The following is a 26796-nucleotide window of genomic DNA, read 5'->3' on the forward strand; positions in this document are numbered from 1 at the left end:
TCAAAAAATCAATCAAAACCTACAAAAAACACTAAGAAGGAGGTGTGACTAAGACAACAGGCAGAGATTCAAGCCCTCAGCTTCCTGCTCTCAATGCCTGATGACACCAAGCGTGTCTTTTGTCATGCTGTGTCTGGGTCCCCATCTCTAAAATGAACACAACAGGCACTAAGACACCTCAAGTGGATGTGGGGGGGTTATTTTGAAATCTGCTTCCTTTTACACTGGTTTCCATGGAAAATTATCATCTTCCTCTGCTAACAGTGCTCATTTTGGCAAGACAAACAAGCTGGGGGAAAACCAAGAAAATGTAGATAACTGGGTTTTTTTCCATGCACAAAAAGCAGAGGGTATGGGGTGTGGGGGAAAAATGCAGCAGCAAATCCAGCAGGTGAGTCCAGGGAAAAGCATATATGGTGCAGCCATCCCTGCCTGGCATGTGAGGGGTGGGAAACCTCTCACACCTCCCTGCTCATCTGCATTGCCACCCTGTCTGGCACTGGCTTTCCTCACCCCAGAGGAGCTGCTGGCAGCCTGGAGCTCCCACAACTCCCCTGCACAACATATTCCCCATCTCCTTCCACACCCCAGTGGTGCCAGTGCGACTTTCCTGTTTTTAACAGTGCCTGCTGTGGGTCAGTCCTTCCCCAGAAAGAGGCACCTAAGGGTTCACATCCATAGGAATTTCTCTCCTTTCCTTTCCATGAGCAGAGCCTTCCTTCAGCCATCCACAGATTAAGCAGCCAAACCTACGCAGAGTTACTCGCTGCTGGATGGGAAGGGCAGCTCAACTCACCTGACACAGAGAGAACAACTTTGATGTGGGATGAGCAGTCCTTTAGAAAAGCTTCCTTCCCCTGGCTGGAGGTTAATTTAAGGCTGTGTTTAATGCAGGTGATGTGGAATGTGAAAGGGTTTTTTTTGGCCCTGTATATATTACCCTTTTTAGATCAGAGGTACAGTGTATTTTGGCTTTAAACTGAAAGAGGGAAAGTTTGAAATTGGACATTAAGAAGAAATTGTTCCCTGGGAACAAGGGGGGAGGCCCTGGCACAGGGTGCCTAGAGAAGCTGTGGCTGATCCCTGGAAGTGTCCAAGGCCAGGTTGGATGGGGCAATAGGGAAAAGATTCTTCTTTTAAATGTACAAAACTGGGTAGTTAAAAAACGTTAAATTTTGACAGCACATCACGGCAGCCACACAGTGCTGCTGGAAACAGGGGCCTTGAGCTTTGGTGGAAGGGCACTAAAGCACATTTCACTCACACACAGGGATAGAAGGAGCAGAAAGAAAATTCCTACTCTGAATACAGCATCTGCTGAGGAAGCAAGAACCTAGGAGCAGCTGGATTTAGTACAGCTATTGGCCATCTAAACAATCTATGCCCTGTCTGTCCATCTGTATTTCCTCTCAGATCTTGCTTCATTTTCATTTCAAAGGATTTAGGAAATTTACCCATCAACAGCTCAATAGCAGTAGATCCACAGTGGAATATTCTAACTAGAGCTAAACCCAGTAATATGCCATACTGCTCATTTAGTGTGGCAAGTATGTGCCATGACAACGCTGATTAATTCATATTTTAATAATATCTATTTTTAAATATATGTAATAGATATTAGAAATATTTCTGATACAGATTCCCTGGGCAAGCAAGCATTTTGGAGGCAAAGGACCTCCAAGACAGCCAAACATCCAAGCATTTAGCCTGCAGTTTAGATCACAAACCCAGCTACTGATGGTTTGAATTCTCTGAGCTTTTCCTCTGCCACTGCTCGTTGCCAACAGGAGACTTTGCAAAGTGTCCCTTTTGGTAGCCCTGGTGTGTGTGGCATGGACTGACATGTGTCAGGACACTGCCACACCCCCATGGCTGCACAGCATGAGTCCTCTGTCTGGCATTTAACTCCAGCAGGAACCACCTGAATCCATCTGCTCTAAACGAGAGATGACATTTCCATGAAACCAAATAAACCCAGGAATGGCAGATGGTGTGTGTGTGTGCAGGGAGGGAGGCGCAGAAAGGAGAGCGTGGGTTAAAAAAAGGACCTGCCCCAAAAACAGCCTGAACTACAGTGAAATGCAGGGGAATGGGAAGAATACTTTGACAAAGGCATGGGGAGAACACTAGGTATAATCACTTTGATTAGGTGGCAGCTCTGTGGATCCAGAAAGCAAAAAGGGAATCAGAGAGCCAGGTGAAGTGGAGTGCACGAGGATCATGCACTTGGTGGCTCACATCCATGAGAGCAAATGTGCATGACTGGTGCTATCTCAAATATCTCCAGCAGATTTGCAGCAAAGCCTTCAGCAGGACACGTCAGCCCAGAGGCAACAGTGACCAGATGAGGGGGAAGCTGACCTCAGACTTGTGGCCCTCCTCTGCTTCTGTTCAAACATACGCTCACACATAAGCAGATGAAGCCCATTGTCTGCCCTAATGCCCAGGCTATGCCCCAAACCACTGACAAAGAGCCCGGTGGTTATGTTGAGGCTTTTTGGAATGTGTTACATAACCACAGCAAATCCATGAGTGTCTTGGAGATCACCATAGAAACAGGCTGACAGCTTGGTGCAGGAGGAAGAATCCTTGATCTCAGCCTAGAGAAGATGCTGATGTGCCTGGTCCAACACACAGAGCTCCCTCCCTCCCTCTCTTGCAGCACCTGGACTCATGGGGCCCATTCCCTCTTCCCTTTTGGCCACAGGAGTGCAGGGATGTTTCCTACTTCCTGGAGCGACACAGAGGACACCAAACCATTTTCTACCAAAGCAAATGAGACACTGAGTCTCTATTCCAAATAAAAGATCAAAAAATGAAAATAGCTACCTGGATATTTCTGTATGAAAAAACTCTGCTCCAACTCTCTGAAGGACACCCAGAGCTTGTGAATGTTCAGTGGTTGCTGCCATCACCCCATTTTGGTGCTGCCTCATTCCTCTTTCAATGGCCTGGGCCATGAGAATACGGAGAAATCACACAAGCTACGAGGCCCGAGGCCAGAATTGCTCTGCTGGAGGGGAAATAGGGGGTAAAGAAAGACTTAGTGTTATTTGATGGGAATGCACTCACCACGCTCCTCCTACAGCTCCTCCATTTCTCTGATTTTGGAGTTGAACTAGAGAATTTTCCATGGGCTTCATTCCTTTCTGAAGTATCTTCCTAGACAAGTGCCCACTTCTCAGTGGACCTCACATCATGTGAAGTAGGAATTACATGTGTTTCCACATAGTTCTTCAAATTAATGTGCAACAAATGGATTGATTGAATTAATAATTCATAAATGCTAATTGTACTTGAATGGAAAAGTGTTCAACCATTACCCTGTTCATTGACCTGAAAATATATCCCTCAGTTTAAAGTCTTTCTCTAAATTTTGGTCTGATGACAGCAAATCTTTTAATCACTCGCTTGTAATTTTGTGACTTCAATTTAAAACCATTACAATCCTATAAAAAGAATTGACATTTAGTCAAACAAAATGATGAATTTCTTTGCATCGCAGTAAGCACTCAGACGCTCACTTTATCTCAAGCTTAAAAAGTTAGGCAGAGCTTGCCCTGAACTGAATTGATTTTAAATATGCATTTACTCAGTAATTATGACTCAGTAAAATTTAAACTCCAAGGAAATATGGAAATATTTAAATGGGTGGTACTGAAAACTAAACGGCTTCATTTTGTTTCATGTTATTTTCCATGTTTCCATGTGCAGCCACAAGATCAGTTGAATTCTACTTCCTTCCCATTGCTCTCCTTGAAATGATTATTCTCCGCACATTCAGTTTTGTAGTCCCAAATTTAAGGACAATTTAGGATAGTTATTAATCCACAACGTTATCTAGAAAAAAGGTCCACAGAATCCTTTGGCTTTTTTTCCCCACATCCTTCTGTTATATCCTATGGTTACTCCTCTTGGCTATTAAGATAAATTCCTTCCCCAGAGGTTTGTCCAGCACTGGAACAGGCTGCAGTGGAGGAGCCACTGTCTCTGGGGGGATTTTAAAGACTTGTACAGGTGGCACTTGGGTACCCGGCTTAGAGGGGCCTTGGCAGTGCAGGGGGAGCTGGATTTGTCCTTCCCAACCTCATGGACTATGTAATTCCCTGCTTATTGGGGATATTCCCCAAATATCCCCGCTTAATGATGCATCAATGCTATCATGCAAATACAACAGTATTATTTATTTATATATTTTGCTATGTTTGATTTCTTTTAGTGAATTAAAGTTGCTCAGGGCAGGATGCAGAGACCTAGGGGTCAAACAGCAAGTTTTTATGGAAGTTTCCTTCTGCCATGGTTTTAGTGGGAGTAATTTAGGAGAAATCACAACATGAGGAGATGACTTTCAGTATTTGTATGACAATTCATTACTGCAAAAGAAGAACTCCAATTCTGCCATAATTAAGCTGCACAGTGTCCAGTTTTCTCCAGTACAAACATTCCTCTTTGCCCTTGATCACCCATCAGTGCCAGTGGTGGCTCACCAGCCTTTGTTCAGTGGGATATTTTACTCTGTTAGCACCTGGGAATTTGGGGAGAGAGGCTGGGTTCACCTCTGTGTTTGGGTTTACTGCTGATGTGTGATGCAGAGTCAGTGTGAAGTTTGCTAGGGAATTCACTGCTCTTTATTCCCAGCTGCTATGGAAATAGGAAGAAAGCTGAAGTAGGGAAAATCATCTCCCCACATGAACTTAAAAAAATGTTCCTCAGGAAGGTACAAAAGCCAATCTGCTCCAATTAAGAAAACAGTAAAGTCCAACTAGCACATAAATCCTACAGGAGCAAAAGCTCATCCTCCATAAACACATTCAGAAGAATGATTTTTGCTTTTTGCCCTTAGATATTTGTAGTGCTAAACAAAATAAATCAGCCCCATGAATATGACACTGTCCCAGTCATTGTTTCCTCACAGCTCAAAGAATAACTGCATTCTTGACAGGACAAAACACTTGGAACCACATGACTCAGGTGGAGGATCTCTGAGAAACAAACTCCTTTTTGGAGGGGATAGAGACGTAGAAAAAGTGACAACAGGATAAAAGTGGGGAGCTGTTGGAATAATTCAGTGGTAGCAACAATTTGTGGGGTTTTTTTCCTTCTTTCTGTAGAGGAAACTTATTTGCTGATACTTGTGGCAAGCATCTTATCTTCAATTCATTCTACTCCATCCTGCATTCAGCTGTGTTCAATTTGATCCCCTCTATACAGACATGACTGTGCCTATTATTGCTGGGCACAAAAACCCCACCAGCCTTTGCCAAAAACCAGCAACAACGCTCAGCTGTAATGTTCAGCTCTCACCCTGACTGGCTTCCAGCTTCATGAGTTGGCTGTGTGTGCTCTAATGAAATACTCCATTTCACTTTCTTTGCCTGCCATCAATTACACTGAATTATGACAGATTCCTGTAATCCAGGCTGATTTTTTTTCTTTGTTTCTTCCCATTTAAGAAAGATCTTGCAAAGGAGTGCACCAAAAATATAGCATTAGCCTTGCTGTCCTCTGCATCTTTGCAGAATTATTTCTGTATATTTTTTTTGTGTGGAATTCACGTTCCAAACAAAGGCTCATGACTGTCACTGACAATAAAATCTTCACTTTCTCTGCATTGCTTTCCATTCCCTAATGAGTTGAAGATGTAATTTTTGCTTTTTCCTACTGTTGATGTGTTCTGGAGAGATTTTCACTTTGCTGGCTTACCAGTGACAACAAGAATTTCTTTTTCTCAGAGAAAGGGGAAAGTTTAAAGCTCAGCAGCATGAGAGGTTTGTATTGTTGTTGCAAGCACACGTTACCGTCAAATTTATGCAAGCTGAATCTCATATGCCAAGTCTTTAAAATTAGTCTAGACTGTCTCACCATCCCCTGTGGTTTGCACAAACTGAAAAGTTTATGGGCCAAACTGTTGAAAAATGCCTCTGGATTTGTTTTCAGCGCTGCCACATGCCAAAAGGGATGTGCAGACACCTATGCTTTTGTTTCAAAGTCAGCACACCCACTAAACTCAACTTGCCTCTGTGTGTGAGAGCTGTGAGAAGCCACAGAGCTTCACCCTGGCAGGGCTGAGCCTCTCAAACCTGACAGCACTCTCCAAACACAGATGTCCCACCAAGGTCAGGGGGACAATGACATTAAAGCTACTTGTCCAGTGCCATCAGCAGGCCGTCTCACAGATTCTGTCTGAAGGAACTCTTTCTGGAAAGCTTTTGTTTTCTCAGTGGTAGTGGATACATCTCTACCACTCCAGATTTGAGCACAACACCACAGCCCTCCACCTTCCACTGATTTATGTAATTACAGAATCTTTAGGGCTGGAAAACGCCTCTAGGATCCTACACTCCAACCATCAACCAAGTACCACTGTCATGTTCATCATTAAAAATGTCCCCAGATGCCACATCCACACATATATTGAATAATTCCAGGGATGGGGACTCTCACCTGGCTATTCATTTGGGAATATTTCCTAATATCCACCCTGAGCCTCCCCTGGCACAGCTTGAGGCCGTTTCCCCCTGTCCTGTCCCTGTTCCCTGGCAGCAGAGCCCGACCCCCCCTGGCTGTCCCCTCCTGTCAGGAGTTGTGCAGAGCCACAAGGTCCCCCTGAGCCTCCTTTTCTCCAGGCTCAGCCCCTTCCCAGCTCCCTCAGCCGCTCCTGGGGCTCCAGCCCCTTCCCCAGCTCCGTTCCCTTCCCTGGCCACGCTCCAGCCCCTCCAGGGCTCTCTGGCCGGGAGGGCCCAGGACTGGACACAGCCCTCGGGGTCCCTCGGCAGGGCCAGCCCAGGGGCCAGGCCCTGCCCTGGGGCTGTGGCCACCCCATGGCTGGCACAGCCCAGGGGCCATTGGCCTCGTGCCCCCCTGGGCACCCCTGGGCTCCTGTCCAGAGCCAGCAGGTCACTGTCCCTGTCCCTGCTAGAGGCTATTTTAACAACCTGTCATTTGGACCCCAAGAGGATGATCCCAGACTCTGTTCAGTGGTGCCCAGAGACAGCACAAGGAGCCATGTCCATAAACTAAAACCAGCAAGTTCCATTTCAGCATGAGGCAAAACTTCCTTATGTTGAGGGTGGCAGAGCCCCACAGCAGCTGCCCAGGGAGGTTCTGGAGTGTCCCTCTGTGGAGACAACCCAAACCCTCCTGGACACATTCCACCTGCTCCAGGTGACCCTGACGTGACAGGGGGTTTGAACTGAACAATCTCCAGAGGTCCCTTCCAACCCCAGCTGTTCTGTGATTCTGTAACCTCTCCACAATTCCTGGGCTAATCAAGGTTTCAGTTTAGTTACAGGTCACTCTCAAAGGATGGTATGGGCAGGAATGAGGGAGTTTGAACTCCTCCTGCCCTGCACAGTTCTCCAGTTCTGCAGAACCACAGCACAGGCAGAGAGAGCCCTTGGCACTGTGCTGTAAGACCACTCTGAAAACTCCAACATGTACCTTGCAGTGTTACAGACACTGAGCTGAAACTCTTAAAATAATAATTATTGTTACCTTGGAACCACCAGCGGAGAGCCAGGGTGGAATTCAGTGCAGCATGGACAGGGATAGTTTGCTCCAGAGGCTTCTTCCCCGACACAGCACAGAGCTAACCCAGCTCCTGATTCAGGAATCAGTCCCTCATCCATTGTAATTTGCTACACTCAGCATCTGCACAGAAACCTTTTTTAAAAAATTTTAAAAGACTGCTGTTTGATAAAACATCTTTAAAAAATATATTTTTTCTGTGATCAAGAAATAATTGGAATAATTCCTTCAGAAATTCTTTTAAGACTGAAACTAGAATTTGACAATGACTCAAATGAATGTATTTTGACATTTATAAAAGTGATCAGCATTTATCTCTTGATACACATTAGAGATACAAGAATTCTTCAAAGGTTTGTCTTTTGATGTACAGGAAAGTTGCAGTCCTCTTTTAAATTGCAGTGTTATCATTTCTAGATTAGAAGAATAAAAACCATTTCAGAGATTCAAAACACCAAAAGAAGCTTTGACAGTTTTGAATGAAGAATCAGGGTGAATATTATTTTGTGCAATACCTTCATCAATGAATGTAATTTACAGTGCTCCCTTTCCCTGATTAAGCCCAGTTTTAGCCTCCTGACAGCTTCCTGAGAAAATGCTTCCAGTCTGGTCCAGCTCTTCCAACAAGTAAGAACTACACAGATGAAGGGCAGCAGAGAGCATTATCTTTCCCAAGTTATTCAAGCAGAAAAGGTAATTTTCTGTACAAAGAAATCTGCAATCCATTGTTTACAGGCAGACATAACACCTGAATAAAAGACAGTCATGGGTATGGTTTTCTGTCACACATTATGGCTTTCTGACTCCTTTTCTTCCACTGCCTTCTGCTAACACTGTTTGCAGTTCACACCAGAAAACTGGGCTGCTGTTCATGGCTTGACTGGCCTTTTACTCTCAGTGTGCCCCAATTTCTCTCCAGTTTGGGTTCCGAAGTTGGGCACAGAGGGGATGGCACTGGCTGAGCCAGGCCTGCTGTGCTGCTCAGCTGCCCCTGCAAGGCTGTTCCCTGAGCCCTGTCCCTGTTCCCCGAGCCCTGTCCCTGTTACCTAGCTCTGTTCTCTGAGCCCTGTCCCAGTTCCCTGAGCCCTGCCCCTGTTCCCTGTCTCTGTTCTCTGAGCCCTGTCCCTTGAGCCCTGTCCCTGTTCCCTCAGCCCTGTTCCCTGTCCTTGTTCTGAGCCCTGTCCCTGTTCCCTGTCTCTGTTCTCTGAGCCCTGTCCCTTGAGCCCTGTCCCTGTTCCCTATCCCTGTTCCCTCAGCCCTGTTCCCTGTCCTTGTTCTGAGCCCTGTTCCTGTTCCCTGTCTCTGTTCTCTGAGCCCTGTCCCTTGAGCCCTGTCCCTGTTCCCTATCCCTTCAGCCCTGTCCCCTGTCCTTGTTCTCTGAGCCCTGTCCCTGTTCCTCGAGCCCTGTCCCTGTTCCCTGAGCTCTGTCCCCAACCTTGTCCCCCCTCACTGCCAGACTTTGCTTCACCTGTGTATCTGCTGTCACCTCTCTTCCCTCTGATGATGCAGATAATGTCTGAAATAAACCCAACACTGTATTTGTAATTGGAATAGTGTAAGAATAACACTCTGCAGGGTGGGATTTGCGTAGGGGCTTCATGCAAATATCTGTAAGTATTTAAGCCTCCCAAACACTCATAAGTTTTAGGTTCCTGTTTTATCACATAATGAATATTCTCTGCTGGACTATTTAGAGATCACCTACAAGCATTTTTGTTTACAATGTTAATTAATACTGTTAATACACCAGGGCATTCTTTTATCTGCTGCAAGTGCATTCAAGAATCTGCTGGGATTATTGAAAACCAAGACAAAGCAGCCAAGGTTCATGAACCTTCCAGGTTCATGAACCTCCAGCAAATTTTCAGTGAACCTGGGCTGATAGAATATTCCCCCTCAAGTGATGTGAAACCAGGTACTTTGAATCCTTTCAAATTACTGCTATGTGAATAAATAATTTTTAAAGTTCAGCTGTAGTTAAGAATTCCAGGCTAGCATAAAAAAAAACATTCAAAAGTGCAGATTAGTCAATCCTCCCCGAGCCTTGATATATTTCCATTCCACGAATTTTAATAACAGCAATAAAATTTGGAAAGGCCAGATGAACATGGGAAGTCCATAGGACTAATGACATCTGGGTCATGAAGAAAGCCCTGTTTCAAAGGCCCTCAAGGCCACGGAGCAAGGATTTAAACATTTGCTTTCTTCTCCCCAGACAAGTGTCCCACGTCCCTGGCTAGGGTTTATCTGGAGAAGGACTGTCCATTTGTCCTGTTAAAGGTGCTCCAAGATGAAGCACAGACATGCACAGAAGGGGTAATGAGTGCACTGTGTGGCAGCCTGCACACCCAATTAGGAGCCTGATATCTTGATTAGAGCCCCCATTCCAGTGACTAATCTTTAACCGGATAGTTACAGCAATTGGTAAACCAAGAAAGAAATAATGCTGCTGGGGGAATTCACAGGGTAAGTATTTAGAGCTCAGCCTGATATATTTAACTAAATCAGAGAAAATGGAATCGATCCCTGATTCATTCAGGGTTCTATTCCACAGACCAAACACAAAACCAGGCACTCATTAATGGTGATTTTCTAAGGCTCTTTGTCTCTTGCTGCAGCAGCTGTTTGTAGAGTGAGGGCAATACACACCATATATACACTTGGACATGTGATATACATTTAATGGCTATGATAGGGTTGGAAATGCAGTTTTGCACTTCTCCTGTGTCTCTGAACATTCAGACAGCAGAGCCATGAAGCGCAGAAAAACATCTGTGTGAGCTCCCTAGACCTGACAGGCCAGCAGCACCTCTCCCAGCTCCAACCCAGACAATCTCTTGGGCTTCTCTGACACAAACTACCAGGGGTAACATTTCTCTTGGCTTCTCAGTCCAAGAGAGGTGAGAAGGGACCTCCAGAACTGTCCAAGGAAATATCCTCTTTATAGAGGCACAGGCAAAGAGCCCATGGGAGTAATGCTGGCTCTAAAAGCTCCCTTCATATGCAAAGAAAAAAGGAAATTTCCATAATGCTGCAGGCCACAGACTGCCTCCAGTTCTGGGAAATTCACTCTGAAGTATATGGATTATAGGCAGCCATCCAAACCACATATATAAATATCCCATGTAAGTCTGGGCTGCAAGACCTAATATTCTTCAAGAATAATAAAGCTCAACAGTTTTTTAGCTGAGTATAGAGAAAAAAAAAACCCAAGTCAAATGAGGTGCTGATACTGAAAATTCCCAAAATACCTTCCTTTCTTTGATTAGAACACAAAATGGCATCTAAAAGACAACACAGTTGTCATTTGCTGAGGATGTGGAAAACATTTTTTAGGATTTTGTGCATTGTGAATAAAACTTCAACTGCTTCTGTCCTTGACTGCTTCATCTGCAGGTAGGGAAGCACCAGGAGCAGTTTGTGGTGCTTGCTGTCATTGAAACCTCTCCTGAAAGCCCTTCATAAAAGTGGAAAGGGAGCCAAGGGGTCCCACAGTACATACAGAACAACAAAACCCTTTCAGAAATGTATGAATGAATGAATGAATGAATGAATGAATGCTAGAGTAAGTGAATGACTTGTGCTAAACAATTTGAGCACTGAAGGCTTGCCCTGAAAGCAATCCCAACACAAAGGTTTTATTTCCCTGCTGCAGCTCACCCTGATCTCCAAAGGAGGCAAGCAGTGCTGGAAATTGAAACCACTCTTTGCAGACCCTCAGAGTACATTCTTATGGCAGTTGCAAAACCAAGCATTATCTTCTTTTCCTTTTTTAACTGACTGTGAATGAGCATTTTCCTAATGAGTCCCATACTGATTTTTGGGATGGTGATGCACCAGCTATCCCACTATCACTGGCCATAAGGAGAATCCTGCTTGTCTAAATTCTCTGATTTCAGGGCACTAAAATGACAAATCTTTGGTGTGGTGTTTGAGCCATGCAGAGAATCAGGAGGCCTTCCTTCACCGTATCTCAGTAATTCTATTTATCACACAGAAACTGTGTGGCTTCAGACTGTGCTGTTGTTTCACTACCAAAACCCCCCATTTCAACTAAGCACACTAATGGTCTATGGACTCCAAGCCAAATTCCCCAAATCCTGTCTGTGTCCCTTACCCTGCAGCCTCCTCACTCGTGTGATGAGCAGCACACACAGACCCACAAAAGTAAAACACAGTGCTCACACACGGCTCAAACCCCAGCAACAAAATCTGCCAAATCCCCCAGGAGTATCTGAAACTTGTCTAAAAAGCAGGATATTTTGTATCCTTGGCCTAGTCACCACTGTTGGCATTTTTTGTGTGAAATAAAGATGTTTGAGTTGCTCTGAAACCCACAGCACAGTAGCCCAGAAGCCATTGAGGGCCTGGAGGCCCTGGGAGGGCACAGCAGCACAAAAAGCTGATTTTCCTGCCATTGGCTCCAGAAAGCAGTTAGCTTTACCAGAGAAACATTAGGAATTGTCTTGTGTTTAATACTTAACCTGTGAATGCAACATTAAAAATGAATGTCAGCCTACTTTTAATTTCTGTTATGAAAGCATATGCTGCAGTCTGCTCCATTTCCAGTGGGAAGGAAACCGTGGGCACTGTAGTCTTTTGTTATAAAAGCTTTACAGTAGCAGTGTGAGGCTGTGCAGATGTAAATTTGTCATCATTTTCTCTGGGATAATATTTACAGTATTTCAGAGTGCATGTGTGTGAGCAGCATTTTGTAACCACTTGGCAGTTTGTGTGAACATCTGCTTTCATGGTTTGTGCTCACCAAGGCCTGGTTCTTTCCATTCTGGCCTGGCATGAACAATAAAACTCTTGGTGGGAAGGATCTGTCACATTTCCTGTTCAGCACACCAGAAATTTCCCCAGTGTTTGTTCTTTAGGACAGACATCCCACTGCAACTCGAGTGTAGGAGAGCCTTTGGGCAAGCCAAGAGTGCCAAGATCTTTCATTAATGATGATAATCTCTGTTTTAAAAAACATTTTAAGACATATCAAAGAAGTATCTTTAAAAAGTAGTTCATGAGAGAAAAGGGAGATGGAGAAAGACAAATCATCATGTCACAAAGAGATGGAGGAAATGGCTCAACTGCACCATGCACTGGCTTTCCTCTGCTGCCTCTCTTTTCTGAAATCCCATGCAGGTGAAAACACTATGCACAGCCACTAAAAAACAGAGAAGTTGATACAGGAAAAAAAATAAGGTAGACAGAGAAAAAGAAAACTTTCACAGACAAAGAAACCAAAAAAATTATTAAAACATGTCACAACTTATAGAAACACCAAGAAATTTTCATCTACCATCCAAAAACTGGCAAAATACATCTCAAAGAGCATAAAAGAGAAAAAATAACAATGCATCTCGCAGTATCATAAAAATTGAAACTAGAATGTTCACTCTAACAGCCACATTTATCCTTTTACAAAAGAGAGACAAAAGGGCACAACCACATGGATTTTGGAAGAAGCTATTTCCCTGTATACGTAATGCAGCTGAAAATTAGTATCCCTGCATCAGAAAGGAATGGAACCTTGGAGTTGAAAAGCCACTTGCCCTCTTTCCCTGCTCTGAAACCTGACTGACCTCAATCAAAAGGACTCCTGGGGGATGTTGTCTCTCCTCTTGCTAAAATTCTGCTGGAAACTTTTCTTCTCAGCGAGTAATGAAGACCTCCCCACCTACCTTGCAAGCTTACTAAGTGTGACATCCCTCCTTGCCACTCAAAGATTCTTCCCCATGTCCAGCTTGCATCCCATTTGATGTGTTTGATACCCTGGATCAGGAATGTGATCTGCTGAGGGCACTGGGACGGGGGGGGACACCATTTATAGTGAGCTTGGACCTCTTTGATGCCTTAGAATGGCTTTTGTCAGCCTGCTCGTGATGAAACAATCCCCTCTTCCACACTTCCTCCTCGTTCTCCTCTGCTTTTTCCCCAGTGTCCTGTTTTTGCTGCCCTCCCAACCCCAAAAGCAGCAGTGGGAGTCGTGTCCCTCGTTGTGCTGACCGCTGTCCTGGCTGAGCACCCCTGAGTCCTGTCTCTCCTGGGAAAAGCTGGCTCTGCTGCTTTAGGGTTCATTACACCTCCAAACCCTCTTCTGTGCTTTTGTAGCTTCTCGGGTTACCCTTGGCCTGGCTCTGAGCAGATTATTGCTCCTGCCCAGGGGTAAGAGCTTAACTTCATCCTGAATCCTACTCTCATTTAGGGCCAGATGGCTTTTCAGACTTGCCACCTTCTTTTTAATCCTGTATTTTCTGCTAAAATCCAGAATTTTAATCTTGTATCCCCTTTAAACCAGTATTATCTGCAACTGTGTAACTTGTTAGCTATTTCAGCATTCAAGGAAATGTCCCAAGACCAGGCCTTGAAGGAATCAGGATTATGGAAAGGCCTTGCATTTTAGAAGAGAACCACAGACAGCTGCATCCAGCTTATATTAATTTATCTGTTCTCCTTATGGGAATGCCAAATGCAATGCTGCCAAAAGCTTCCTCTCGGCTGGAATCTAAGCTTAGGACTCTCTTTGCTTTCCCTCTAAGAAGACTTTTGGCACTAGCACTGAAGAAATCTGATTGCTGTGATTTAAACTGAATTTAATTTGGACAAAACTATGCTGCCTATTACTGACCACTTGTCAGAGGTTAATTATCTTGGAGCTTCTCAAAAATACTTTATTTAGGCCAGTAATTTTTCTCCTGCTCAGCCATTTTCTCCTTTTTTGTCAATTGCTAGAATAGCAATGTTTACAGCCTAGTTAAGATTTCAAATACACTGTCTGATGGATCTGGGATTGCTTCACCACTTGAAGAGATCCTCTGTGATTAAAGCCATTGGGTCCAATTAATTTGAGATCCTTCAGCAGCTGCATGTTTTCTCCCCCAGTGACAGTGGGCAGGTGGCCCCCTTTGCAGGGGAGCCCGTAGGTGTTTGTCTCTCTCTGAAGCAAAGATCTACATGCAAAGAAGGAAAGGCAATCCTGCCTTTCTCTTTTCCCCCATGGAACCCTCCAGAGCACAGCCCCCAAAGAATCCAGCCCAGCAGAAAGCAGGAAAATCAGTATCATCTTTAAGCACCCCTCCAATGTAATCATGCTCCAGCCAAGGCATTACTGAGGATTTTTTCCAACTGGAACCAAATCAGTTTCTCTATTTGCCTCCAAAACAGGCCTGTTTACACAGCAACATTCAGCTGAGATACCAGAACTGAGTATGGAAGAAAACCTGTCCAGCAGATGCTTTGAGAAATGCAAATAATCAAAATAATCAAATAATTGATTGCTTCCAAAAAACCCTTACGGCCAGAAAACCCCAGAATATTAAAAAAAAAAAAAAAAAAAAAAGGAAGGAAGCAGCAGCAGAGCCTCTTGCAGGCACCTGCAGAAACACATTCCTGACACTGCATCCATCAGTGAAGTGATGCTGGATAACAGGAGAGGGAGGAAACAACCTGATCAACATCTCCAAAGTTTGACTAAGCTGTAGACTTGGTGTGAGCCCAGCCTTCATTGTCCCACAGGAGTCTGTGTGCAGCTGTAAGGGCTTTCACAGCTGGCAGGGGGCACGGAGGGTGCAGCCCTCAGTGCTGGGAGCTGCAGTGCAGAGCCAGCTCCAGCCAGGAACCTCTGCCTAACAGATTGCCCCTTGGCTAGAAGTGACACTCGGGCTGGCCAGGGGTTTATCTCCTGTCACTTGAGCTTCACAGCACAGCCCTGGAACAAATGGCGTCCCTCACCCGTCCAGCAAGGCAAGCAGTGCCAAGATCAGGTGTGGAAAGCACTTTCACAGCATTGTCACACAGAGCACGTCACCTCTGGAGAGCACTTTGTATGCAACTGCATCACAGCCCATAAAACAAATCAGGGATTCCCATCACCAAGAAGAAACATGTCCCTAATCCAACATTTACCTCAATAAAGGATAACACTGACTCTACACACCTGCAAAGTCAATGTGCTATAAATCACTATCAGAGCTTTCCCTTTTCAAAGAGAAAGAATATTTTTTCTATGAATTAACTTCAGAGAAATGTAGGCTTAATGGGTGAATCATAGTTATCTGTTAACTTCAAATAATTTCAGGTATGTCTGGGATCCTTGAATATCTACAGTAAGGTAAAATTTGACAGCATATTCTCTACAGAGTCACCTAATATTGACAGAAGGCTTGAAATACTTATGTTTGAGTAAAAAAGGTGAGAAGGTGCAGTGAATTATCTAACCTAAGATGTAATGCTCAGCCTTGTTGCAGGTTTTGAAGTTGTCTGCATGCAGAGAACACACTTCCCCGCAGCCTCTTGCTCAGCTGAAATAACTGGAAGAAACTTAAACCAATTACCAGAGGTGAGCTTGGATCTCTGGTCCAGGAATAACACCCTGCTGCTTTTACTGCTTGTACATTGCTTTGCACTTCCAGTGGCACTGGGGCAAGATGTGCTGGGCTCCCTCTTTGGATGAGAGGCTGACAAAGCCACAGGGAAACCTGCACTTTTGTAACACTGTGAGCTGGAGTTTAAAGCTTTCCCAAATAGCAGCAGTGGCCTTCTATTCCAGGCAGTTTAACAGCAAATTCCACAAAGCAGTCTCCAGCATGGGAAAATTCAGTCTATAAATGACTATAAAATACCCCCTGCTTCCTGCATGGCAAATTAATAGAGACGTGTGGCTTGAAAAGAAAAATTCACAGCCAAGTTTGTCCCTGGTGTTATGAAACCTGTCACAGCACTGACAGAAACTGCCTGGCTCCCAGCTTTTAGTTCAGTACATCCCCTGTCCCACCAAAGCTGAGATATGCACACAAGAGGATGAAAATACCAGGACAAGCCATCCAATCTCTGCTTTGGAAAGAAAGCAACATCATGACAAAAAGGTACTAAGGCTAACTTTTCTTCTTCTTCTGTAGCTTCTAGAGCACAGCACAGAGAGCAAAAAGAAAAAAAAAAACATTTCAGCATTGCACAGCTCCAATTAATGCTATTTGGAGCATGATAGCAATTTATTCTTGCAAATAATTATAAAGCATTAAACCTGTATATCAGTCAGGTCAGTTTCAACATTAAAGCCTTGCCTTGGGCAGCTTTCTTAAGCAAGGAGAGGGAAAAGCTGTTCTTCCTCTGTTTTTTACAGAGAGTGAAATGAAACAAGAAGTAGGGGCTGGAGAAAAAGAACCCATTTGCACATTGTTCAGGTATGCTGCAGATGAAAAGGGCTATGCAGAATTGGTCTATGCCCCCAAATATCTAAAGTCACAGGTAAGAAGTAGCCATACAATGAGACTGAAAATACATTAAGAAAACTGGTCTTTAATACAAGAATAAATGTGCCACCCAAAATATTTCAGATTGAACCTGCAATTTCGTAACGACAAAGAATAAAATCAAAAGCAGCAAGAGATCTTAAAAAAAGCAAGTCTGCTGAGGACCCAAAGGCTGAAGGCAAGAACTGCCCAGAGAGACCTCTCAACAGGCAGTAAATGTTGAGTACAACCACAATCCCTTGTGTTTGGAGGGTGAATTCTTGGGGATGGCTCTAGGCTGATGATTCAGCCTCCTCCTGGTGGAGGAAAAGGTGCATTTAGAGAACATAAGATCACACAAATCAGAGTACATTACTTGACTCAGTAGGTTCAGCAGCTTGGCACAGGCACCTTGCTCTGTCTCAGAGCATCCCAGCTGCCAAAGCCATGGGTATGGGGAGAGTCACTGTTGCAGATTTTTCCCTGTGTGGATGCCCAGTGTTTGCACAGTGAATGTCTCCTTCCTCCCTCTGGCACAGCAATGATCTCTGCCATTTGAGTGTCTGTTTGAACATTCCCTCCTTTGACACACAGTCGTTTCCAGTGTAGCCACAGTAACACCAACAGAAGACATTTACCAGAATTTCACATGTGCAGAGCTGCACGGATCTGTTTAGTAATTTATCATAACCACATATCACAAGTGATGATTTACCTCATTCTGTTGCCATGTTCTTTCAGAACCCATACTTGTCCCTGTGTTTTCTTGCAGGAGTATCCATCACAGGCAACATTTTCAGCAGGCATTTGTCAAGTTACCTGACCTGAAAGAAAATATTTCTATAAGCTGCCATGGTCATAACACCTGAGAATCTCGGAAAAAATTAGTAAACAATCGCTGCAGTGTAGTCTTCATGTACAGGTAGAGATCTCAGTTACAGGGAGCTTAAAGGTGGATTGAATTCACTGAACACTACCAGGTAAGGTTTAGACATCTACCTCAAGAAAATCATTAAATCTCCTGCAAAAGCTAATGAAAGGGATCTGCTTCTGGAGGTCACTTACATCCCAATATTCCTCACAGAGGCAGGATGCACTACCTGCTGAAGCTCAGTCAGATTTTCTCTCCGAGGAAATTTCAGAAGACCCAAATGGAAGTTTAGGCTTTATGCCTTATTTCTGCATGATTAGACTGCAATCCCCCCCTATTTCAGGATATCCAAGCAGATTTTCCATGTCTGACTGAGAGGATCATTTTTCTTCCTCCAGGAAAGGGCCCAGGTGTATGGAGGGTACAGCAAAAGAGGGACCCATCCCAACCCAATTTGTGAAACTTTCCATTAAAGCCCTTTTGGTGAAAAATTGTAGACAAGAAAGAAAATTGTAGACATGAAAGAAAATTGTAAGCTGCAGCATGACTTGCAGCTTTAGAGAATTCCCTTTTTCCTCTGGATAAATGAGTGACTTGGCCAGTGAGCAGACATGCAGATGTCAGCCTGGCCATCACCAGCCCTTCCCTGGGGTGTCAGCAGCAGGCAGGATGCTGAATGCTGACATTCCTACCTGTGACATCCCCAGCAATGGGATGTCAGCTGGGGAGGGAGACATCACACACATCTGCTCATCCAAGCTGCCCAACAATGGGAAGCACTGGAAACAGGGATGGAGCCCGTGTAGAGCAGAGAGCATGACACAAACCTGTTTTGGATTACTCAGGTTCCAACAGACCCTCTGGACTGGGCACTAGGGCCAGTACAAAAGAACACAAAGCATAGGAAAGCTCCTGCATAGGTATTTAAAATCAAGTAAGAGCTTTTTCTGATACTTCAGCAGTAAAGCATCATCTTCAGCGGCGCTTTGCTGATGAGTAAAGTGTACTATTAAAAAGTTTAGTCGTTATTTTCTTCCCACTAAACAGATTCCTCCTTGTCCCTCTTTGCTCCCTCAATTATTTTTGTTCATGATACTTCTTCAGTGTTGGAATACTCCAAATTTGCATAACAAATTTTATTTCACTCCTTTTTCTAGAAATTTTATTTCCCTTATTAAGCTCACACAACAATGAAACAATGACATGCCTCAGCCTTTCAAAAGGGAATAATTAAACTCACTTGTGTACCGAAAAGCTTGGACTTAGAGAGTCCTCAATGTAAGGCAAACACATCTGTTAAATACCACAGAACCATGGAATGGTTTGGTTGGAAGAGATCTTAAAGCCCATCCAGTGCCACCCCTGCCATGGGCAGGGACACCTTCCACTGTCCCAGGCTGCTCCAAATCCCAAAGTCCAGCCTGGCCTTGGACACTTAAGGGATCCAGGGGCAGGCTCAGCTGCTCTGGGCAGCCTGTGCCAGGGCCTGCCACCCTCCCAGGGAACAATTCCTCCCCATCCACCCCTGCCCTCTGGCACTGGAAGACATTATGTTTTCCTAAACTATAGGCTGAGTTACTGTGAGACCACCTAACTAGAGAAAGTATAGTTTGGAGAACATTTTTGGAGTAAGGTATTCCTCTCCTTATTTGTCCATCTCAGGGTAACGTGGTGGGTTTGAATCATGTGCTAGCAGCAGCTATTCTGAATTAGAAAATGTTTTCCCCCTAGCATCTCATTTGCACACCTTCTCGTTGCCTTTTCTTCTCGTCCAGGCTGCAGCCTGAGCTGGCACAAGTTTCAGACACATCTTCAGAGGCTCTAACCCATTTTGGCAGCACATATGACAGTTTTATGGCAGTCCCCAAGGAAGGCCCATCTCCTGCTCTCCAGAGCACCTCTCCTGATAGTGCTGCCTTCCTCTCTCCAACATAGCTCAGGTGCTGAAGAGGGACAGAGGAAGAGGAATCAGACATAGAGTCCTGCTTCCCTGTGGACTTCAGGGGTTACCTGAGGGTTTCACTGTAGGCAATAACTAATTCCAGTCATGGACCAACCAGAATTCCAGCAGCTGTTCCAGATTCCTTCTTCTCATATAGAAATGTGGAGCAGAAAAAAAAAAAAAATTCTGTCTGAAAAACAGATGAGGAGGGTTATGCAATGTCCAGTGACAACTCTAAAGGAAGATTGTGTTCACAGTTTCTGTGGTATGGAGCCATGTAAAACATGACTCAAGTCATTTAATCTGGCTTTCGTAAGAGTCGACAATAAATTGATTGGCAAATAGATGAGGTTGTGTTAAATATATGCACTGGAAAACTAAGACCTTCATTTTCTAAAGTGCATCTATTTCTTAAGTTTCTCAAAACTAAGTCCTCCAGTTTTAATGGAAGGGCATTTTCAATGTTCTCTCCTCCCTTGCAGATTGAATTTTTTATCAGCTAACATGTATTTGAGTGGAATTGGTGTGCTGCTCATGAAGAAAATCTAACCTGAAATAGCTTTTCAGAGAGTTTAAGCAGTATCTTGGAATTGATTGATTTGAATACACAATTCACAAACACTTAGATTGCCTTTTTAATATCTCCCACCAACACTGCACAAGCTACAAACATCTCCAGACACCCTGGAATTTTCTCACACCCCAATGGCAAAGTGCATGCTCCACAAAGAAGCAATCCATGCCAGCATTCCAAATTTTACTCCATATACTTTGGAACATGAGGTTAAGAGGGAAAAAAAAAAACAAAGCAAATAAACAAAAAAAAAAAAAAAAAAAAAAAAAAAAAAAAAAAACAGGATTCAGAACACTCTAACACTCTTATTAAAAAGTCAGGTCTGTACTTTTGCCTGAGCTGTGCTGAAAGCCAAATTCTAGAGATAAATCCACAGGAATGGCTCAGTCCCTATGACCAGTACAAAAAGGAAATCTTCAGTGTATCAGAAAATGTGAGTTGTTTTAACAGAACTCTTGAAATGAGGCAATATTTGAAGAATCCATACCAAAGCTGTGTAGGGTTTTACAAACCAAGGACGTGTTAAAGACAGCCTGAAATGATTAGGGAACTAATATGTTCTGTGGCCTTTACTGTAGGCCAGGAATAAAGAATTAATCTCATTCTGGGGTGGCTGCTGGGATATGAGTCACTTTTTCATTTGCTGCTTAGATAGATTCCCCAATGATGTCTGCAACACACCTACATTACACCCCACACAGAAGATAAACAATTTATTCTTCATTGCTGGCTGTCACTGCTGCAATCACAACAGGATAGAGCTCCATTTCCTCTATGAAGAGGTGAGAGAAGGAATGCAATAATGCAAATTGATAATGTAAATTTTGAGGGTGACTTCAGAATACTGGTGGCTTTGCAAACCTAGAAAATACAAAATAAAATCCCTATAAAATACACAAACCTAATAAATACTATATGAACAGTATTTACTTGAACCAGGACCTCACACATGCTGGGCTTTGTCTCTGTTTTTTTGTATAAATCTGTAGGAAACAACTGAGTCAAACTCTACGGTACTCCAAGCACCTTGGTATAAAAAACAAAGATAAAACAATAAATAAAGAGCAGGGCCTTGTGTGAAAGGTTTGTGTACCTCACTGGAGAAGGATGAAATGCTAACAGCTATTAAATCCAGTGCTCTAAATGCAGCCCCAGAACCTCCACAGCTCTGCTGGCCAGAAACTGGAAAGAAGCACTGGGGAGGGATCGCTTCATACTGACCCTGCCTCTCACACTTTATTTAAGGCTCTTCTGAGGATACAGAGCCACAGCTAAAGCAAATACCCCAGCCCTACATAGCTTGGAAGAAAGGAAAACTCCATTAGCTCTTGTCTCCTCCCTTCTGTGTATTTTATATTCACTTCAAAATTAAAATACCCAAGAGCAGGTGATGTGAATTAAATCCCATCATGTTACAAGTTAACAAGTCTAATTCTTTTTCAGGTCAATCTGGGCACATTCTGGGACATATTTCAGAGCAGGATGATGGTTACACCGAGGTTGTGCGTCCAGTCCCTGGAAGGGCCATTCAATTAAGAGCTGGATTTGATGATCCTTGTGGGTGCTTCCAACACAGAATATTCTGTGATTCCATCACATTCCAATTTTCCAGGTGTGCTTTGCCTGATATTATAATTAAGCTAATCAGAATACATGGCATACCCTAAATAATAAGAAAACTTAGTCCTATACAGCAGCTACAACGTTCCCAAGCATTTGCAAGCTCTTCCCACAAGCTCTTTTTGATGATGGCACAGTGTATGAGGAAATTGCATATTCTTTGTGTCCTACCTGAGGAGCAGGTTTCCCCCCCAGAAAATGGCTGTGAAAACTATGTTGGCTTTGGGGGATTTTACAGACCCAAGACAAACTTGTGTCCTTTCACAAGCCCCAGCAGAGCTCCATCCTGCAGCGTGAATAGGCCAACAATGAATCACCTGCAGGAGGACAAGACAAACCGCTGAAGCACACATTGCAGGTAGCTGAACTATAGAACAATTTCTATTCATTATTTTGGTTATTTCTGGAAGAAATGAACCACATAAGCAGCAGGTGCATATGCTAATAGAATGACTTCATGATTTAATTAAGCCATATTTCCCTACGGAGTAATTACATATGTTGTTTACTCAACTTTTTTAAAGGCCATTAAAAAAATGCAATCACATTCATTCCTGGCTAAAAATAAAAGATCTCAAGAACTTCAAACACACAAAAAATATTAGTGAACAGACTTAGTAGATCCTGCACATACCCAATGAACACTTGCTATGCACAATGCCATATAGGAGCTTGTCTAACAGATGGTGTTATCCCAACTCCTATCAAAACCTGTCTGGTCTGATCCCACCCAGTGTGATGTGTGAGGAGATATTTTACATTGGCTGCCTAGGCTGTAAGAAAACTAGGAGTTCTGAGGTTTAGATTAGATATTAGGAAAAATCCCTTCATGGAAATGGTTGTCAAGCAATAGAACAGGATGCCCAGGGCAGTGGTGGGAGTGTTCAACCATCCCACCATTGGGATGTTGGAATTGGGTGGAGTGGATGAGGCACCTGAGGACATGTTTTAGTGGTGAACAGGGTGGTGCTGGGCTGATGTTTGGACTGGATGACACTAGAGGTCTTTTCCAACCTTAACATTTTGGTAATTCTGGTCTAACCCAGCAGATATTGCAAAGCAACACCTGAAATAGCGACTACAGAGCCTAAAGAGGAAGATAAATTTAATGAGATGACAATTTTCTGAGCTTAAGACACAAATAGAGATTTTTCCTCAAAGGACAGGGGTGGTCTCATCCCAGATGGGTCCTGCTGCTGCACAACTTTGTCCTGCTTGTGGCCTGGATTCCCCACAGCTACAGCTGCTGTTCCCACTATTCAGTGACAGTATATCCTGGAACAGTGAGACTGTGGCACAGGGTGCCCAGAGAAGCTGTGGCTGCCCCTGGATCCCTGGAAGTTTCCAAGGCCAGGTTGGACAGGGCTTGGAGCAGCCTGGGACAGTGGAAGATGTCCCTGCCCATGGCACTGGATGGGCTTTAAGATCCCTCCCAACCCAAACCATCCTGTGATCCTCTAATTTTCTCCTGTCAAAAAAAAAACATTACTGTGTGGACAACATTAAGATTACAGCACTGAAAATGATGATGCAGCCAACAGCCACTGTTGTTTCGTTAGGTACATTCACAGATTTATCTCTGTGCTTTGCCAATTCACTGCAGTGGAGGGCAGAGAATTTCAGGCTGAACAAGCCAACTCTCAGGCAGTGGAAGCCCTCAGACCTGCAGGCAACTTAGCCAAATATAAGACTGACATATAGAAGCAGACACAGAAGCAAACAGCCAAATTCAAACCCACTGCTGTGGATTCAAGGCCTCTCCTTCAAACTGTGCCCAGACACTGCAGCTAAGCTTCCTCAAAGGATGCAAATCCTTCTCTGCAGGAGAGACTGCTTTAAATTCCACTTCTGAAAAATAAACTTCTTTCATTCTTAAGAAGAATAACTTACACCACAAGTGATGTTTAACAGAAGGAATTTTAGGCTTTTTTTTTTTATCCTTATTTGTGCAAAACTATACAAATCCAGGTTCCGTCGCATCTGTCTTAAATATGACTCCACTGTAGAGACATATTTCCCAGAAAATAAAGATGGGAAGACATTCTATATTGCAGGAGAGATGTGTCAAATGTGTGTCACATAGCTATTAAATTGAAAAATGGAACTTGCAGTAAAATCTGAGGATGTTTTCAAAAGCTGAAAGCCACATTTTCTCTTGCTTCACTTGGGCAGGCATAACTTTCATAAAATATTTCAATAAGGTATTTTTTTTTTCAAGATGCTCTCTGTCCATTGTCCATGTGAGAGCTGTTATTTTCTGTCAGTGTAGCACTTCTAGAACAGCTACTTCAGCAAGTTTCTCAGAAATGAGGAGTTTGTATAAATCAAGGTCTGCAAAGAAGAGCTAGCAAGTGCAACTTACAGGCCAGATGCTGGTCTGCCTGCAATCTTAAGAATAAAAAATAAAGAAATAATATTTTCCAAGCACATGATTTATCTTGAAACAGCCAGAAATCAGGGAAACAGGGCATGTAGCAGTTTGGGGGTTTTTCTCTCTTAGAGCAAAAATCTGATTTTAGAAGCACATGTACAAATCTAACTTACCCAATGGCTTTCCCAGTTCCTCAAACTAGCAAAATACCCAATAAAAAATCTCAAGAGAGAATAATTATTATATTGCAGAAATTGGCACAATGGGTAATTTTGCTAGGATGAATCAGAGCCATGATGGAGTCTTTCTGTACCTACACAAATGTCAAGGCATTTGAAGTATTTTCTTTTTTATTACACACATTAATATATTTTGTGGGTTATTTGCTCTGCATATTTAAATCTTAACCCCAAACAGGGTTAATGCAGGAGATGTTAATACCAAAACCATGGAAACCACATGAGCTGCCCAGGGGGCTGTCAGTCCAAGAAATGTATAAATGAACTGCTGGCAGGGAAAATGGCCACTCTGGAAAATACAACTTTTTAGAAAGGTCTTGCCAATCTCAAGATTGTATTCAAAACTATAGCTAAACAGAAAATCACTGCCCAGGGAGAATAACCATGAGCAAATATCTGTGGTCCAGCTGTGTAAGAGATGCAAGAGGAGATTTTAAGAAGAGAATTATTTCTAGGTTTATCACATGTTTTATCAGTAAACTTCAAGCAGAATTGCTTGAGCATTTTCTCATGTCTCTTTTTGCCCCTTTTTCTACTTAATACTAATATATTTTTACAAATAGTTCTTCTGTCAGTGCTCCTCAAAATTTCATATTTGTGCTCAAAAATTGCTTGGTTAGAATTTTTGAAATTAAGCCATTCTTATATTCCGTGATCAACACTGAGATCAGAAGGTGCATTATATTATTCAAGAGGAATCCAGGCCCAGTTTGCCTTCTCTGACCCCACAGTTCTCAGAAAACACACTCAGCAAGTAATGAATTTTGCCTGCCATCAATTTCTGTCCTGCATTAGCTCTACAGCCCAATTACAGAAATGATTTAATAGGATAATAACAAAAGCCTTTTTTGTCTTTATCATCTCCAACTGGGGCTTAATCACTCATCCTTGCACAGCCTCATTGTGCTCTGAGAGCAGATAAGTGGGAAACAAAACAACAGAGACCTCCAATTCCTGCTGAAATGAGTGTATTTTCACCAGAAGAGGTCTTGATCTTGAAATGGGAAACGTGCACACTAGGATCCTGCACTTTGGTTTGCCTCTTTCACATTTAGCCTTCAGTTTGAAGGGGATTTAGCCTAATGACATCTAAGAACTTATATGACACTGACTTTTCCTTCCTAAACTAAGAAAAAAAAAATGTTTTAAGAAAATTAAGGTCATAAAAGCTGTATTTTGGACAAATTTTGAGACACGACAGATTTTTTTTTCCTTCAAAAAACACTCAGTTTCAAATAACTAAGACACTGAAGAATATGCTAATAAAGGGAATTGTAGCCTTTATGATGAAAGAATTCCCAGCTTCCTATGGTCTTAATATACACACATGATAAGAAGTATGAAATAAATATAAATTGACTTCAGAACAAAAATTTACTGAAAAAAAGAAAAACAGCATTGAAGAATGTCCCCAGATGTGTGCCTGAAGTTGCTCAGAAAATGCCTCTGTGCCACCTAATCTCCCGCCTTCATAAGATTAACAGTTCTGCTCCCAGAACAGAAGAGTAACTTGTAAATCTGATAGAGCTCACTGCACATTTGCTGTGGAAAAACACCAAATTCAATCTTTTTTTTTTCCCTTTCTCTCCTGGTATTTACTCAGAATACATTTCTGGCAAAATTTAGTAGCTAATCCTTGTCCTCTTATTTCTTACTAAGTCGTTTAAACATTACAAGCTGATATATTATTACACATATTGTTGAAAATATTTTGAATTTGAATTCTGTTCTTCTCATTAGAAAATTCACTCTATACAGATCAGGGTTTTATGATCCCCCAAGTCCATATTTACAAAGGCAAGTGATGCCACTAAGGAATGTATGGGCTTGCTGAGGGTAGATTTTTTTTCCTTCATGAGACACAATTCCTTCCTATTGCCTTTTGGATGACATGCACTGCACTCGATATTTGTTTTTGCTAGGTAAAAAATGATTGCTTGAAGTACATTGGGTTTGTCATATTGATCTACTGGATTTTTCTAGCAATCCTATTTTGAGAGTATTATCTGTGCTAAAATAACAGTCAGGATTTATTGGGGAAAGAAGGCTTGAAAAACCTTTCTAGCAGAAAGAGATATACTCAAGCTGAAGATCTCTAGTATTACTCAGATTTTTGGAATCCGACAGATGCAATTTCATTTATTGAGTGCTTTCTTTGGGTTTTGCAGCAGGAAGACATCAAGAACAAGATAAAACTGATTTATAAGGTAATGTGCGTAGAAACAATGTGCATTTAGAAATCTGATTTTATGATTTCGGCCCAGGCAAATTTCAGTACATCAAGACACACCAGAAGGAGCTGATTGCTGTGGCACTTGGCAATATTTGATGATAAACATCTACCACAGGGACTATGTAACTTCTTTTGGCTGACTTTCATGTGCATGCCCAGTTTGTAAAACCCAGAGTGAGGAAACACTCA

The 26796-nt window shown here is 43.0% G+C and overlaps 1 long non-coding RNA gene across 2 annotated transcripts in view; it reads right to left on the reverse strand.

Annotated features, from left to right (window-relative positions):
• Positions 1–8182, reverse strand: part of LOC137477818 (uncharacterized) — a 35675-nt gene extending 27493 nt beyond the window's left edge. The window contains exons 1-4 of one of the 2 annotated variants that reach the window (XR_011001197.1): positions 8043–8182; positions 7495–7650; positions 3073–3190; positions 2830–2951 (exon numbers count right to left, since the gene is read on the reverse strand). This is a non-coding gene — a long non-coding RNA (uncharacterized lncRNA). Of the gene's footprint in view, positions 1–2829; positions 2952–3072; positions 3191–7494; positions 7663–8042 lie in introns of both variants that reach the window. The other variant, XR_011001196.1, reaches the window with a different exon arrangement.
• Between the last annotated feature and the right edge of the window lie 18614 nt (positions 8183–26796).

This window comes from Anomalospiza imberbis, chromosome 8, assembly GCF_031753505.1.
Source record: "Anomalospiza imberbis isolate Cuckoo-Finch-1a 21T00152 chromosome 8, ASM3175350v1, whole genome shotgun sequence".
Taxonomy (NCBI): domain Eukaryota; kingdom Metazoa; phylum Chordata; class Aves; order Passeriformes; family Viduidae; genus Anomalospiza; species Anomalospiza imberbis.